Raw genomic sequence first — 13,593 nt, forward strand, 5'->3', positions numbered from 1 at the left:
TTCTTGTTCAGCCAATCGCTCAGACAAACAAGTTTGTTTATATTTGCAGGAGACAATGCTGCCCACTTCTTGTTTACAATGTCACCTGGAAGTGAGAACAGGCATTTGCATGGCACTGTTGTAGCCGGCGTTGCAAGATATTTATGTGCCAGATGCGCTAAAGATTCATATGTCCCTTCATGCTTCAACCACCATTCCAGGGGACATGCACCCATGCTGATGACGGGTTCTGCTTGATAACAATCCAAAGCAGTGCAGACCGACGCATGTTCGTTTTAAAACATCCGAGTCAGATGGCACCAGCAGAAGGTTGATTTTCTTTTTTGGTGGTTCGGGTTCTGTATTTTCCACACTGGAGTGTTGCTCTTTTAAGACTTCTGAAAGCATGCTCCACTCTCACTTGTCCCTCTCAGACTTTGGAAGGCACTTCAGATTCTTAAATCTTGGGTCGAGTGCTGTAGTTATCTTTAGAAATCTCACATTGGTACCTTCACTGCATTTTATGAAATCTGCAGTGAAAGTGTTCTTAAAATGAACAACATGTGCTGGGTCATCATTAGAGACTGCTATAACATGAAATATATGGCAGAAAGCACGGAAAACAGAACAGGAGACACAATTCTTCCCCAAGAAGTTTAGTCACAAAATTAATTAACACATTTTTTCAACAAGCGTCATCAGCATGGAAGCATGTCCTCTGGAATGGTGGCCGAAGCATAAAGGGGCATACGAATGTTTAGCATATCTTGCAAGTAAATACTTTGCAATGCCAGCTACAAAAATGCCATGCAAATGCCTGTTCTCACTTTCTGGTGATATTGTAAAGAAGAAGAGGGCAGCATTATCTCTTGTAAATGTAAACAAACTAGTTTGTCTTAGCGATCGGCTGAACAAGTAGGACTGAGTGGACTTGTAGCCTCTGAAGTTTTACATTGTTTTGTTTCTGAGTGCAGTTATGCAAAAAAAAAAAAAAAAAAAAAAAAAAAAAAAATCTACATTGTAAGTTGCACTTCCACGACAAAGATTGCACTACAGTACTTGAATGAGGTGAACTGAAAAATACTATTTATTTTTTTCAGAGCAGCAGCTGTGTTAGTCTGTATTCGCAAAAAGAAAAGGAATACTTGTGGCACCTTAAAGACTAACCAATTTATTTGAGCATAAGCTTTCGTGAGCTTTATCATTTTTAGTGCAAATATTTGTAATAAAAAATATACACTGATTTCAAACACAGATTACTATATTATATATAATGAAAATGTAGAAAAACATCCAAAATATTTAATAAATTTCAATTGGTATTCTAGTGTTTAACTGTGCAATTAAAACTGCGATTAATCATGATTAATTTTTTTAATCAATTACTTTTGAGTTAATCACATGAGTTAACTGAGACTAATTGACAGATGTAATATTTATATATCAATTTAGCTCTAAAATTCAAAATTCTGCTTGTCAGAGACCTGTAAAAACGTAAGCGTCCCCCATTTTCTCCCATCAGTTTGGGGAAGTTTGTTCTAACCAGGTGGTTCTTTTTAACAGGAGGGCTGTTACCATACCAAATCTGCTACCAAACTTCAGATGTTACTTGCAGTAATCAGGCCTAAAGATATGAAGGTGTCAAGTATCAAGCAAGGCTGCTTACTCCATCAAAGGGTAATCTGACAAGCCTAAAGATAAATTAGACAAATTAGTTATCTGCACTGAGATGTGGTTTCCCCTCAGTTAAAGCTTGCTGCAGATTGCAGCTTCTACTTGCACTCAGATAAGAGACATAATTGCATGTTGTAAAAATTGGACCAAGTTGTGCCCTGAGACGTGCTGTGTCCAGGGGGCAAATGTTCCTTATTGGCTGCAAGATGGGTTTGAAGAAACTGGATCTTTAGAATGGCACATTCCTTGCCTCAATCCCCTGTCTACCCTCCCTCATTTTACTATTCCCAGTGTCACCTCCTCTTCTTCAGGGAGTTGACACTGCCTTTCTGTATAAGGCCAAAGGTTTAGGAATTTGGAGCAGATTCTTTTGTTCCATGAGGCCTTATGGCATTTGAGTAAACCTCATGTCCAGTTTCAGATTCCTAAATCACAACTGCAGAGGTACTGGTAGTTAGTCACTACATTGTGACAAATTTGGTTTTTGCCTCCAGCATTTCTTTGGGACCTCTGAGGTTAGAAATCTAGGGCAAGTTTGCATTAGCAATGAAATTCATTGAAAGCTTAGACCTCAACTAAATGTAGCTCAGTGGAAGAATTTGTAGAGACAAATAGACAACGCAAAGAGGTGAGAGGGAAGAAAGAGTGCGCACTAACTAATCTCTTAGGTTCATAATTCTTGATCACAAGAAAAGGGAATCTTGATAACACAACAACATTTTTAATCAAAAATGTGTGTAGCACTTATTAAAAAGGCACAAAGGAAGTCTGCCTGCATCCTTTCATCCTCACCTTCTGTTCATCTTGCTGTGAAGTCATAAGCCTGTATCTATGACATCACCAAAAGTGATTATGAGGTCACAAATCTGACTGATTACTCAAAAGGATTAAATGAAGACAAGACTATAAAGGAGCAATGCATGGTTTTGATACAAACATGTTAAGGAAATGAAGAAAATGGAAAGGTAAGCTGAGTCCAGATTTTAGTTTGATATAATGAGGCTTGGCAAATTTGATTTTTTTAGTCATTTAAACATTGATAATATCAGTTTATATTAAGCATTCTTTCCTAATTTTATTGACTTAAATTTTCACAGTTGCATTAAATTAGAGATTTTAAGCATTTTCCCCCCCAATTTTTATCTATTTAGATTTTCACAGTTGTCGGAAATTATGAGGGGGGTCAGACAATTTAACGACAGTAGATGTTGAGATTCAAAAAGTTAAAGCGTCATAACGGTTAAAATACAAATCAACATTACATGTAAAATACACAAAGTAAATATCCTTCAACCAAACTCTAATAAGTGCTCAAGCAGTCTTTTTCTTACTCTATCTGTAAATTTTGATGATCCCTCAATAGAAATATTTTTTGGTGGTTTATGTATACACAGTGAAATCGACATTTACCAACATTTGCCAATAAAAATCTAATCCATCCAATTCTGGACATAGTGGAGGTTTCCTCTTCAAACATTCAGACCTGAGCACAAACATAAGTCAGAATGTTAAAAAAAACAAAAAAAACCAAAACAGATATTTAGTCACAGCTGTCACTGGGAACAAATTTACCAACAGTACTGATAAACTCACTACACAGTGCCAGTGTGTTTAGCCCTGTCCTATATTCAAGAAGTTTCGGTTTCAGTTAGATAGGAAAAATTATTCCATGTGAATTTAAAGATGACACTGAAAACATCTGTTCCTGATGGCTAGCCAGCCACTGACTAGATTTTCTTCCCAGTAAGATTTTTCTTCTGTGGGAACGGTCTTGCTCCATTAAGAAGGATGCACATTTTAGTACATTATGGATTCTTTTCCACTCTAAAGATGCCTTTCATTAGGATCCTGCTCAAAGAACAGTTATCAAGCAATGCAAAGGCATGCAACATTAGTGTTTAAGCCTTAGGATTCTTAAAGCTTACAATATTCCCATTCAGAACAAAAGCAAAGCAATATTAAATAGCCTACCTACAATGTTACTTAAACCTTTGTTGGATTTAGTTTATTTTTTTGTGTGTACATGTAAACACACTTAAGTGGTTAAGTCTTTGGAAGCAGAAACTGCATTTGTCAGCTGCACCTATTTTCACTGTCATATGGAATTAAGAAGTTGAACAACGTTGATAGCTGTATCTCTCGCACTGCACAGAGCGGCCAACAGACTACAGTCAGACTTACTTGTTTAAAAGTTACTTCTTTAAAATGACTAGTATCCAGTGATAAACAAAAATTGATTCCAAACAAAAGCCAGAAAGTCAAAGTCCATCAGTTATCATAGTTTTTGTTAATCTATGTAAATGGGTATTTGTAGATGGGTTTCTGGTATTTGTATCTAGACTATTGTCTTTCCACTCATGTCTCTCTCCAGTCCTCAGAAATCTTACCAATTTCTGACATGTCATTGCACATTTTCCTCTTCCCTTTCCTTAAAAGGAAAAACAAAAAACAAAAAAAATCCACACACCACAAAAAACAAACCCACACAACCTCTTCCCCACCCCACCAAACAGCTAGTGGAAAACAAAGAACAATTAAATATCTTATTTTGATAAAAAAAGGGAGGACACTACCCAATTACCTACAAAAGACTGAGCCCTAATTCACTGCACAAGATTCATAGCTTGCAATGGCTGACCTACAAACCTGCAGCTTACAAATGGTCAATGAAATTTATGAAGGGACATATTCTTTATTGGCACAGTTGTAAGTTATGTATTTCATTCTCTTGCTGTCAATAGATAATGTGATCTGCCGGTTGCACCACACTAGGATTTCAAATGCTTTCAAGGACAAAATAGTGCTTTGAGCAAATGCACTGAAATGAAATGATGATACCGTACTTCAAGGAATATGAATGCAATTTAAGTGCTCTAGCAAAGGAAGTCTGCTCTTAGAACCAACAAAGGAATCCAAAAAACCTGAAATGACACTACAGCCCCATTTTTCTACCGGGACACCCAGTTCAGTTCACTACAGATCTGAAAATGCGGCAACACTAAGATTCTTTCTCCACTGCGTTATAGACTCCTTAAATATATTTCTAACGTGACTGAAATTGAAAGATACTCCACTTTCTAATGTCAGCTAAGTGATATTTCAATAAACCATGATTAAAACTCACCTCTGTAGCACATAAAATATCAGTATCGGAACAGAGATGAACAAGTCAGCAGCCCAGAACTTACCTGTGGACATTGAGGTCTCTGATATCTCACAGCCCAGAGTCCATGTGGTGATGATGGAGGGATTGAGGTCTCAGGATTACCAGTTTTTAATCCAGTGCTGTAGAAGAAACTGGTCATTACTATTCTGTCTTAAATGTGTGTTTAGCCAATAAATAGATCTGCTTTGTCAAGATGTAAAATGACTGGCTCAGCTCCTTTCAGACTTTCTAATGCTGAAAGAACTGCTGCATCTCACTCAAACAAGTTTTGCTGGTGGAGAGCCAGACACTTAAGTGTGCTACTGAATGTTAATACAATTTGTGCTGTGTTCCTCCAAATGGGAAACTAACAATTGCTGCACTTAGATTTTAAACTTATTTGCCTTTCCATTAAAATACAGAAAAAATTCTTCTAAGGGAAATGACCATTTCTAGGTATCATGAGATTTTTGTCATTTATTTACCCTTTTGCATTCTGTGGTTGAGAACATAAAACTGTTTCCTTGTCCTCCCCAATCTGTCTGTACCTGTCTTATATTCAGATTCTGAGCTCTTTGGGGCTGATTACATTTTTGTTTATATCTGTACAGCTCCTAGCACAATGGGGTCTTGATCCATTTCTGGGGCACCTCCACAATACAAATACACATCTACCCCAATATAACGCGATCCAATAGAACACGAATTCGGATATAACGCAGTAAAGCAGCACTCTGGGGGGCGGAGCTGCGCACTCCGGTGGATCAGCGCGTCAGTGTGTCTGGCTCTGACACGCTGCTCTGAGCGGTGTGTTAAGGGTGCCGGGCCGGGGCCGAGCGGTTGGATAAGGGCAGAGGGTCTCGGGGGGCGGTCAGGGGACGGGGGGGTTGGATGGTTCGGAGGTTCTGTGGGCAGCGCGATCAGGGAACAGGGGCATTAGATAGGCCCCTCCCGGGACTCCCACACCCTGTCAGGGGACAGGGAGTGGGGGGCGTTGGATGGGTCAGGAAGTGACTATTAATAATGGAAATGCTCGAGGCCAAAGCAAGTTAGATATAAACACGGTTTCACCTATAACGCGGTAAGATTTTTTGACTCCTGAGGACCGCGTTATAGCAGGATAGAGGTGTAATAAACAACAGTCATTCCACACAAAACACTGACCACGTCATTCCCCCCTTTGGCTGCACCTGTACGAGGAGAAAAAGTACATTTTTAAACACATGTTGTAATCCTAGCATTGACAGGGCAGTTATAGTTTTAACCTGTTAGCTGGTTGAGATAAACCCTAACAGGGAGCTTAGGAGGCAGTGCGGCTAGTGGACAGAGAACTGGACTTAAACTTGGACTCAGGAGACCTGAGTTCTAGTCCCGGCTTGCCAATGTCCTGCTGGGTGACCTTGAACAAGTTACTTCCCACAGTACGCATCAGTTTCACAATCTGTGAAATGGGGACAATTATACTGACCTCCTTGGTAAAGCACTTTGAGATCTACTGATGAAAAGCACCAGCTATTATTAGTGAAGACATCTAACCTCCAAGGCCCATTACAACTCTGCCCCTCTCTACTTATCCACTCTTATCACAACCCACACCTTATACTGATGCCAGCCTCAATTACCACTTGTTCACTCCTCCCACAAACACCTTTTTGCTTTCATCTATGCTGCCCCTTACGCATGGATCATCATCACTGCTCTGGTTTCTGTGCTCTCCTGCTTCAATCCACTACAAAAAGATACTTTCACTGTACACTCTTCAGGGCATGGACTGTCTTTTTGTTGCGTGTTTGTAAAGTACACTTTGTAAGGACAATGTTAAATATTTGTTCAGTGTGATCCATTGGTTTGTTCTGACCCTGATTGGAGGTCCCAGGTGCTATTCTAACATAATGAGGTGCAGCTGAGTAAACTCAACATTTATTGAAATGATTACAAAAAATCCATATATTCCATTTAAAACGTTTATAGGCGATTGTCTCCCACTCCCCTAACCCTTCACAGAATAGTCATCTTTTCAGATAGGCAAGGATGATGGACAATTCTGTATTTGTACATAGCCTAGCACAGCTGACCCCTGACCTAGACTAAAACCCTGAGTGCTAATGTATTAAATTAAATATTAATTGCCTCAAGAATCAAAACTAGTGATCCTTGTGTGAACATGTTTGTTAAAGCGGCAGGGATCTCACACTTCTCTCCGCCCCAAAATATCTTATTTGTTTCATAGCCATAATTTCAATCGAAACAAAAATTAATATAGGACCCTAGAGAACTGTTACTACCCTCTTGATCACAGAAAAAAATTATACTTAATTTTATTCATTTGTAATGTTTTTCCTATTGCCAAAGCATTTTGGTGCTTTTTTTAGATTCACATATTATAAAGCCAGAAGGGACTATTGTAATTCACTGATCCTCTCATGGAGCAGTGACTGTTTAAAAGATAGGAAACAAAGGGTAGGAATAAATTATCAATTTTCACAATGGAGAAAAGTAAATAGGGGGGTCTTCCAAGGATCTATACTGGGACCTATGCTGTTCAACATATCCATAAATGATATAGAAAAGGGGTAAACAGCGAGATGGCAAAATTTTCAGACAATACAAAATTAGAAAAGATAGTTAAAACCAAAGCTGATTGCAAAGAGATACAAAAGGATCTCTCAAAACTGGATGACTGGGCAAAGAAATGGCAGATGAAATTCAATGTTGATAAATGCAAAGTAATGCACATTGAAATACATAATCCCAACTATACATCCAGAATGATGGGGTCTAAATTAGCTGTTACCACTGAAGAAAGATCTTGGCGTCATGGTGGATAGTTCTCTGAAAACATCCACTCAATGTGCAGGCTAATAGAACGTTAGGAATCATTGGGCAAGGGATAGATAATAAAATGGGAAATATCATAATGCCTCTATATAAATCCATGGTACATCCCCACCTTGACTACTGTGTGCAGTTCTGGTCATCCCATCTCAAAAAAGACACATTAGTATTGGAAAAGGTGGAGAGAAGGGCAACACAAAATTATTAAGGTATGGAACAGCTTCCATACAAGGAAAGATTAAAAAAAGTCTGGGACTCTTCATTTTAGAAGAGAGACAACTAAGAGGGGAGATAGGACAGCGGTCTGTAACTCTTGATTGGTGTGGAGAAAGTGACTATTTACCTCTTCATAGAGCACAAGAACTAGGAGTTAACCAATTAAATTAATAGCCAGCAGGTTTAAAAACAAACAATAGGAAGTACTTCTTCACAAAATGCACAGTCTACCTGTGGAACTTGTTGCCATGGGATGTTGCGCATACCAAAAGTATACCTGGCTTCAAAAGAGAATTAGCTAAGTTCATGGAGGAGGGGTCCAGCAATGGCTATTAGTCAAGATGGTCAGAGATGCAACCCCATGTCCCTAAATTTGCAACTCCAGAAGCTGCGACTGGATGACAGGGGATGGATCACTCAAAATTGCCCCGTTCTGTTCATTCCCTCTGAAGGATCTGGCACTGTCAGAGACATGATACTGGCTAGATCAGGGATTCTCAAACTGCGGGTGGGGACCCCTCAGGGGGTCACGAGGTTATTACGGGGGGGGGGGGGGGCGGGGTCACAAGGTGTCAGCCTTCACCCCAAATCCGGCTTTGCCTCCAGCATTTATAATGTTGTTAAATATATTTTAAAAGTGCTTTTAATTTATGGGGGGGTGTCACACTCAGAGGCTTCCTATGTGAAAGGGGTCACCAGTACAAAACTTTGAGAACCAGTGGGCTAGATGGACCATTGGTCTGACCCAGTACTGCCGTTCTTATGTTCTTAATTATCTAGTCTGAAAGCTTACTTGCTTCAAAAATGTTACTAGTTGGTTAAAAAACTAAGCATTTGCAATTTTAACAGTTATTTGCTAAAGTATCTTTTATAATTTGTGGAGTATCAGTTTTATTTGAGTTTTCTTTAACAGAGAAAATGATAGCAGAATTCTCATTACACAGAAATAAAAGCCTTGGGAAGGTTTAAAACTTTTGAAAACCATTCAGGCATTAAAAATAAAATTAAAAAGCACATTTTCTCTTCTCGAGGTTCATCCCCGAATAACACAAAGGATGGGATTCAAAGGAGTCAGGCACCCAAATCCCCTCAACTGCTTTGAAAATACCAGCTGCAAAGAATAAGGAAACATGCCACAGAAGTCTCACTTGGGGATGACCTCCTTCTTAAACTGTCTGCTGTGATAAGTATGTTCCACTATGCTGAAAACCCAACCTGTGTAGAAAGGTAATCAAATATGCTACACTTAAAAGCCACTCATTTTTATATGATCTTACTGCAACTCATGAATTTTAAAAAACAGCTGCACAAATCCTTTAATTATATCCCGACTTCTGCTTCTCTTTAGATTCTGATCTTTGAAAAAGGAAAATATAAATTATTTTAACAGAAAATTAACAGATTCCCTCAGTTAACTTGCCTATTCCCTTTCATATTTTAATGGCAAGAAGATTAGCAAAGCACAGTCACAGTGATAGGAACACGCTATATACCATTTATCTGTCATTACACTGAGGGACCAAAGCAAAGATGAACGCAAAACATATGAAGACATATATCCAGTCTACCAGTCAAAAACCTGAAGAAATCCTCTCAGCAAATGTCAAATATCTGTCACTCTCCTCCATCTCTGAAGGAGACATGCAGAAAATTGGGTTGTACTTTAAAATAAAGATATTGCATCTAATATCTGAACATTAAAACAATTATGCAGAACAGAAATTCAGATAGAGTAATTTCTCTCTCAAAGATGGGAATGAGGAAAAAACATTTGTAAAAATATCTAACATTTAGAACGAGGTATTATTTAATATATAGTTAAATGTCTCAGACTTCAACGCAGGCTAATATTTGTGTCAAGTTTATACACATCAAAACCTGCAGTATCTTAAAAAATGTAGGGCATTTTGTGAATGTTGAATTAAAAAGACTTTTTATATGAATGATCCTCAGAAATACACACCACAAAAATCGGTGTATTAGCCAATATATTTGACAGTTATTAAAAACCTGCTACAAATGTTACAAAATACAACAAAGAGCTTCTGCCTTAAAACAATTAGACTACATTGTTAACTGTTGTGTGACCAACAAAGGCGATACAAATTTGTCCCAAAAACAGGTGATGAAGGAGAACAGTTAAAACCCACCATTAAAATATTGGGGTATCAGTAAATATTGCTTTTATTTCCAATTGATTTCCAAGTGGAAGTTGTGCTACATATTGAAACCATTCATATTTAAATGTGCTTTGTGTGTATCAGAAAGCCATGTGGGTGTGGGGGCGGGGGGGGAAGGAGAATGCTGTGGGCAGAGGGGGTGGTTATTAATGGGCTTTGTGAGCAGATCCTCTTTAAATCGCCCCCACCCGCAAATTCATGTAAATGAGCTGAGTAGAACTGGGGCAATTCTTTTTCACCCCTTCCCCCAACACATCTGACAATGGGCTTTGCCCGTGGAGTTGCCTGTGGTTATGTGCCTATTTGGTGCAGCTGCTGCTGCTGCTAATGGTGCACCTTTCAACCTCCTCCCCCAACACATGAGAACAGGGGCATCTCTCCAGGAAATGGGAGCATGGGCAATGGGATTCAGCTAGGGGAGAGGATTTCTAGCCCTTCCTGCAAGCACAAGTGACTGGGCTTGATTCTGTGGATCTGCCCCAGGCAGATGGAAAATCGGAACCTCCCCACAATATATATGAATGGAAAGCATGCACACGTGTAGGAGGTCCAGCCTGGAGGTTGTAGGCCTGAGGAATCTAAGGCCACACCCCTCACATCACCCAAGGAAGGAGAAGGGGGGGGGGGTATAGCTCTTGAGGGCAGAACAGCAAGCCAGAGGGCTAGAGGGAAGAGATGGGGAAACGCAGTTCCGCAGGGCTGGGCAGATGATGGTAGTGAGGACAGGATCCCTAAAATGAGGTGAGGAAATGGTTGACGGAGGCACGTCCCTTGGCAGGAGGAAGGATGCTAAAATAGAGGCAGTACCCCGAGGGGAGGGGGGGGGATGCTGATGGGTGAAACCGGTTCACACAGGGTAGGAGATACTTATGGGGGGCAGTAACCTTGGGGTAGATTGGATGGGGTAACAGACACTGATGGTGGGGAAGTACCCCAGCCTAAAGAGTGAGACACTGAGGAGCAGGGAAATTTCTGGGTGGAGGGGGATGCTAATGAGGTGAAGGCACAGTGTCACTGGGAGAAAGGATGAAGGAAAGAGGGCTGATTGGAGGAGGGGCACAGCCCCTGGGTGGGGCAGTACTGGGGAGAGGGTGGAGAGGATTCGTGAATGGAGGTGGCAGGAGGGGTCGATGCTAATAGACAGCATGCTTGAGGAGGGGCCAATGCTGATGGAGGGGCCGAACCCCAGAATGAACGGAAATGCTAATGGAGGCAGTGCACCAGAGATGGGGTGCTGATAGGGAGAGAAGAGATGCTAGCAGAGTACAGTGCACTGAGGATGGGGTGCTAACGGGGGAGAACGATAGTAACAAGAGGGAGTGTAACTGGTAGGTGGGTGCTAATGGGGGCAGGAACAATGCTACTGGGGAAGGCAGTGCCCCAGGGGTGGGGATGCTGATGGGGGGAGGAACAATACCAGTGGGGGGGCAGTGCCCCAGGCATGGGGATGCTGATGGGGGAAGAGGGAACTGTACCACAGACAGGGTGTTAATAGGGTGAGGGGCAATGGGTGGGGGAAGGGAGGATGCTCGGGGGGGGCCAGTGCCCCAGGGATGGGGGTGCTGATGGCACAAATGTACCAAGGAATGGGTGATAATGGGGGCAGTGCCCCAGTGATGGGGGAAGGAGGGTGCTAGTGGGGGGCAGTGCCAAGTGTACCAGGGAGGCGGGTGTCAATGGGGGGGAAGGGGTTAATGGGGACAGTGCCCCAGGGATGGGAGAATGCTAGCAGGGGGCAGTGCCCCATGGATGGGGGTGTGGGTAAGGGGAAGTATACCAGGGATGGGGGTGTCAGTGAGGGGAGGGCCCCAGGGACGGGGGAAGGGAGGATGCTAGTGGGGGGGCCGTGCCCCACGGATAGGGGTGCTGGTAAGGGGGGGAAGGGGAAGTGTACCAGGGATGGGGGTATCAATGGAGGCAGGGCCCCAGGGACGGGGGAAGGGAGGATGCTAGCGGGGGGGGGGCGTACCCCACGGATGGGGGTGCTGGTAAGGGGAGGGAAGGTACCAGGGATGGGGGTGTCAATGGGGGGAGGGGGTATCAATGGGGGCAGGGCCCCAGGGACGGGGGAAGGGAGGATGCTAGCGGGGGGGGGCCGTGCCCCGGGGCTGCTGATGGGGGGGTTGTGGGGGTGTTATTAATTGCTCCCCTATCCCACACAATGGGCTGGCCGATCTCTCGCAAAGGGAAATCACGGAGGCCTCTTGACCCGCCCGGGCCGCCGTAGCCCCCTCAGCCCCTCGCTCCTCCCCGCCATTTCATTCAATGGGGGAGCCGGCCGGCCCCCCCCACGCGGCGTGTCAGGCCTCCCGGACTTACCGTGCCCGTCCCGGGAGGAGCCGCTCGCGGGGTCCATCCCCGCCGGGGAGCGAGCGCGCGGCCGGCCGGCCCGGGGTCTCTTTCCGGGGGGGACAAAGGAACCGCCGCTGCCGTGTGTGAGGGAGACGCTCGAGCTCCCCCTTGCGCGCGCCCCCGCGGAAGGCAGCAGCGCGCGCGCTCCCGGTCCAACTCCACCGCGCGCGCGCGCTTCGCGGCAGCCTCGGTCAATGGGCGGGCCCTAGCGGGGCTCGCGCGCTCAGTCACCCGACCGCCCCCTCCTTCTCCCCCTCCCTATGGGCGCAGCCGCGCCTTCGCGTGTGCGTCGGAGTTGCACAGCCAATCAGGGCCGTGAGGGTGGTTCGCGCTCCTCCCCTCTCTCAGCCAAGGAGGGTGGAGCTCCAACTGCCCTTATCCAATGGGAAGAAACATGACGCATGCCTCGGCCAACGGGTTGAGACGATCCCGATATAACCCCGCCCACTGCTTTCGGCGCGGCAACCAATGGGAAAGTATCTCAGGGCTCTCCCTTCCCCCACCCCTCGCAGCCGGGGGTTTCTCGCGCTCAGCCAATGGGCGCTAAGGAAAGGGACACGCGCTAACGCCTTCCAGCCAGCCTCAGCCAATGAGGTAGGAGAGGGAAGCGTTCGAGCGGCGGTGGGCGGGGGCAAAGGGGGTGAGCTGTGCCCGCTCTCCTTGGTGGCGCGCGCTGGCGATGCGAGCGGCCTCCCCCTCACCCCCAGTTAGGAGCCGCCGCCGCGGCCACGCATGTGCAGTGCCCGCGCCACTGCGGCGAAGGGGAGGGGGTTGGTGGGGCTGAGAGGAATGGGGGCCTCAGGAGGGGGGCGGGGACGGAGGAGAATAGGCTGATGGGGGGAGGGGGAGGAGAATAGGAGGCTGATGGGGGCAGGGAGGGGAGCTTGGGAGGGGGTCAGAGGGGGCTTAGGAGGGGGAGGGGGCGTAGAATGGGGGAAATGGGGGCTGAGGGGAGGGGGCTTAGGAGGGGGAGGGGGCGTAGAATGGGGGAAATGGGGGCTGAGGGGAGGGAGCTCAGGAGGGGGAGGGGGCGTAGAATGGGGGTAATGGGGGCTGAGGGGAGGGGGCTCAGGAGGGGAATGGGGGGCTGAGGGGCTCAGAGGGGGTGGGGAGTAGAATTGGGGGCTGAGGGGAGGGGGCGGGGAAGGGGCTGAGGGGAGTGGGGGAAGAGAATAGGGTGCTGATGGGGAGGGGAAGCTGTGGGGGCTCAGG

General features: G+C 44.8%; 1 protein-coding gene across 14 annotated transcripts in view; it reads right to left on the minus strand.

Moving 5' to 3' along the window:
* Window positions 1–12,728, minus strand: part of SMARCA4 (SWI/SNF related, matrix associated, actin dependent regulator of chromatin, subfamily a, member 4) — a 57,196-nt gene extending 44,468 nt beyond the window's left edge. For 12 of the 14 annotated variants that reach the window (XM_043532833.1, XM_043532832.1, XM_043532831.1 and 9 more), the window contains exons 1-2: window positions 12,349–12,728; window positions 4,842–4,938 (exon numbers count right to left, since the gene is read on the minus strand). The gene's annotated coding sequence lies outside the window, so the exon portion shown is untranslated. The remainder of the gene's footprint in view (window positions 1–4,841; window positions 4,939–12,348) is intronic. The other 2 variants (XM_043532834.1, XM_043532830.1) reach the window with 1 other exon arrangement.
* Between the last annotated feature and the right edge of the window lie 865 nt (window positions 12,729–13,593).

Source organism: Chelonia mydas, chromosome 20, assembly GCF_015237465.2.
Source record: "Chelonia mydas isolate rCheMyd1 chromosome 20, rCheMyd1.pri.v2, whole genome shotgun sequence".
Classification (NCBI taxonomy): domain Eukaryota; kingdom Metazoa; phylum Chordata; order Testudines; family Cheloniidae; genus Chelonia; species Chelonia mydas.